This window comes from Euphorbia lathyris, chromosome 4 (assembly GCF_963576675.1).
Source record: "Euphorbia lathyris chromosome 4, ddEupLath1.1, whole genome shotgun sequence".
Classification (NCBI taxonomy): domain Eukaryota; kingdom Viridiplantae; phylum Streptophyta; class Magnoliopsida; order Malpighiales; family Euphorbiaceae; genus Euphorbia; species Euphorbia lathyris.
The window spans coordinates 58,893,995-58,897,841 of record NC_088913.1 but is presented as its reverse complement, the minus strand read 5'-3'; the positions used below and the strand labels follow the sequence as shown (position 1 = coordinate 58,897,841).

The following is a 3,847-nucleotide window of genomic DNA, read 5'->3' as shown; positions in this document are numbered from 1 at the left end:
ACAATGTCATTAACACATTCTTCAATTAAATCAAGCTTCATACAAGCGAAATCCTCCATAGGATATTTCATCGCTTGATTCATATCGAACTCGATCTTATCGTCACCTATTCGTAAAACTACTTTTCCTTCCGACACATCAACTAGAGCACGTCCCGTGTTCATGAATGGTCTACCAAAGATTAGCGGACAATTAGCATCATAAGCAAAATCTAAGATAACAAAATCGGTTGGAAAAATAAATTTGTCAACTTTTACCAAAACGTCTTTAATTATACCATATGGTCTTTTAGTGGATTGATCCGCTAATTGCAAAACCATATTGGTACGCTTGATGTCTTCTTCTAATCCTAATTTCTCAAAAATAGACAATGGCATCAAGTTTATACTAGCTCCTAAATCACAAAGACAACTTGGGAATTCCATATTTCCCAAAGTACACGGAATGGTAAAGCATCCGGGATCTTTGAGTTTAGTAGGTAATTTGCTTGATACTATCGAACTACATTCTTCAGAAAGAGAAATGGATGAAATTCCTTCCCAACTAATCTTTTTTGAAATTAAATCTTTCAAGAATTTTCCATAGTTAGGAATTTGCGTAATCGCATCCATGAATGTTAAATTTATATGTAAATTTTTAAGTTTGTCCAAAAATGATAACAGTTGTTTATCATGGTCCTTATTTCGGACCCTGTGTGGAAAAGGTGGCTTTGGTACAAAGGGTTTCGGATTAGAGTCAATTGGTGTATCTTTTTGTTTTAATGTATCTTCTCTGGATTTTGGTAAATCATTTCCAGGTAAAGTTGAATTTCCGGGCATTTCCGGACCTAAGTAGTTTTTCCCCGAACGAAGAGTGATAGCCTTAACATGCTCTTTCGGATTTTCTTCCGTTTGGCTGGGAAGACTTCCCTCTTTGCGGGATGGAATTGATTTAGCAAGTTGTCCAATTTGAACCTCTAAATTATGGATGCTAGATGATTGGTTTTTGATAAGCTGATCGAATTTATTTTCGATCCGTTTAAAACCATCGTCTTGATTACTTACCTTTCCATTCATAGCATCTATAAATTTGTCGATTTTTGAAGATAAAGTGCTAATCGTATCTCTTGTTTGATTTTGATAATTATTTATACGATATTGATTAGCATTTGCATTATTATTATTATTACCATCTTTCCAGTTAAAGTTAGGATGATTTCTCCATCCAGGATTATAAGTATTAGAATAAGGATTAGTAGTTTGGTTTTGTCCTTGGACAAAATTTACCTGTTCTATCTCATTCATACCTTCGTAGTCAATGTCTCTCTGGATCGGATCATTAGGATCGCATGGTGCCATAAATTTATCAATTTTGTGCGATAAGGCAGAAAATTGGGCTTGTAACATTGCTACAGGATCAAGATTCATTATACCTTTAACCGATGATGTACATGAGGATGATGGTTTCGCCGTTGGTATATGTCCACGCTCTGCGGGCCACATACTGCTGTTGATTGCCATTTCCTCCAAAAGTTCTCTTGCTTGGGCGGATGTCTTTTTCATAAATAACCCTCCAGACATAGCATCTAATGAACCTCTAGTCGTAGGATTTAATCCATTATAGAATGTCTGCATTAAAAGTGCATCTGGCAATTGGTGGTGTGGGCATAAACGTTGAAGTTCTTTAAAACGTTCCCAAGCTTCATAAAGAGTTTCATTATCATTTTGTGTGAAAGATGTCAACTCTTTGATGACTCTTGCGGTTTTTGCTAAGGGAAAATATTTTTGTAAAAATGCTTGGGCTAATTGGTCCCAAGTTTCAAATGTTGCAGCAGGCATAGAAGTTAACCAAATTTTTGCCTTATCCTTCAAAGTGAAAGGAAAGAGGCGAAGTTTGATTGCTTCTGCTGTTACATCAGTAATTTTAAAAGTGTCACAAATTTCTAAGAAATTTGTCAAATGTGCATTAGGGTTTTCGTTAGGCAATCCGTAAAACGTTATGTTGTTTTGCAACATATTAAGCAAAGCAGGCTTAATTTCAAATTGATTTGCGTTTATACGGGGTCTAACTACACTATTAGTTACACCGGCCATTCCTGGCCTAGCGTAATCCATAAGTGTCGGTGGATCGGCCATAATTTCTGGCTGGACTACTTTAGTTTTTAAGGGTGTTTTGTCTTTGTTTTTGTTGTTTTTCTTATTTTTCTTAAGTGTTCTTTCAATTTCTGGATCAAAAGGATCTGGTGGCGTGCCCGAATTTCGTGAACTGCGCATCAACTTGAAATTGTAACACGAGCCAAACTACCTTCAAAACAAAATTGAAAGCAAATATATTATAAAACTGAAAATAAATAAAATATAAAAGTTGTATAGAAATAATGTATAAACCTAGATTCGAAAATAAAATGCGAAAAATAAAAATTTTGTCAAAAATTTTGGCGTACCCCTGGCAACGGCGCCAAAAACTTGTTGAGCGATTTCCGCAAGTGCACGGTTTCGCTTGTAGTAATAAAAATATCGATCCCACAGAGATACGTTTTTTAACGAAAAACTTATTTTTGAATCTTTAATTTCGAACTTGTTAGATTTATAAAATGTAAATAAAAAGTGAAAATTGGATTAATTGAATTTAGGAAATTTATTTGATTGAATTTGAAAACTTTGAGTATTTGAAAATGTTGGAATAAGATTATATATTTAGAATAAATCGATTGTTAGAAAGATCTTCTGATTTTAAGGATGAATTTTACAAAACAGGAACATTTAGAACTTATTAGAAAAAGGAATGAATCTGTTCATTTGCATTAAGCAAAGAAAACAACTTAAACTTTGTATTATTATGATGATGAAATAAATGACGGAACCTCTAATTAATTGGCTTTGAACGAGACAAAACCCTTTCGGAATAGTTGCCCTTACTCAAATTAACACTCTTTCGAGATGATAATTTGCCTAAGTGTTCAACAAAGTTTCCTTGTAATGATTTTGAATTCAAGTGCATATTAATGAAAACACCAGCCTCACTTATATTGGATTGGTTACCATAAGTGCTGCATAACGATTTGTCGAATAGAACAGACTTTATTAGATGAAATATAAATTGATACAAGTTTACAGAGAATAAGGAGCATCGAGTTCTTCGAGGGCGTGCAAGTGAAGGGCTTGATCGGTTCTGCTTCCTTGGGTTTCCTTAGGAGGTTGTCAGGCTCGGGGGCGAACACTTTACTCAATCTTCTCGCTGTAACTTCGTAATAGGGATTCGGTCGGCCACTACCATGATGCAAACTAAAACTGGAACAATGTCTAAACGCTACTGAGTTGTAATTAAACTATAAACAATATGTGTACCTCATCTTGTTTTGTACAGAATCTAATTTCTAACTCTCGAAATGTTTTTACTTAAAACTTCGACATAAGTTCTACGCTCTGATTTCTATATCTATATTATAGCATTTCATTACACTTTTTCTCAACATCAACTCTTTATTTATAGATGTTGAAGGGTTGTGTTTGAAGTGATGTATCCATTGGTTAAGAGTCGTGTCCGTTGTGAAAGGACGTCTTTATCCACTTGAACGAACGCGTTTCTTGGATTTTCAGCATGTGTTAAATGCTCTTGGTGAATTTCTGCACTTACCGAGGATAGTAATCCGCGGCCGTGAATGACGTAGCACTGAGCTGAGCGACGGACGAAGGGGAGAATTGGTTGTACCACGCGTGTCGCGGCCGCGGGTCTAGGATCCACTATCGCGGCCCGGCAGGTTTTCTTACTTCTTGCTTTCGTTCGTGTCCTCGACTTGGCGCTTTCGATTTACGTCGTCTTTGACTCCTTTTGTAGGGCTTTTCTTCTGTTTTAGATCCTTTTTCGT

At 35.7% G+C, this 3,847-nt stretch overlaps 1 non-coding gene across 1 annotated transcript; it reads left to right on the top strand.

The window, feature by feature from the left end:
• Window positions 1–1,629: 1,629 nt before the first annotated feature.
• Window positions 1,630–1,736, top strand: LOC136228158 (small nucleolar RNA R71). Its single transcript, XR_010688492.1, has one exon. It is a non-coding gene; the product is annotated as a small nucleolar RNA R71 (small nucleolar RNA).
• Window positions 1,737–3,847: the final 2,111 nt, after the last annotated feature.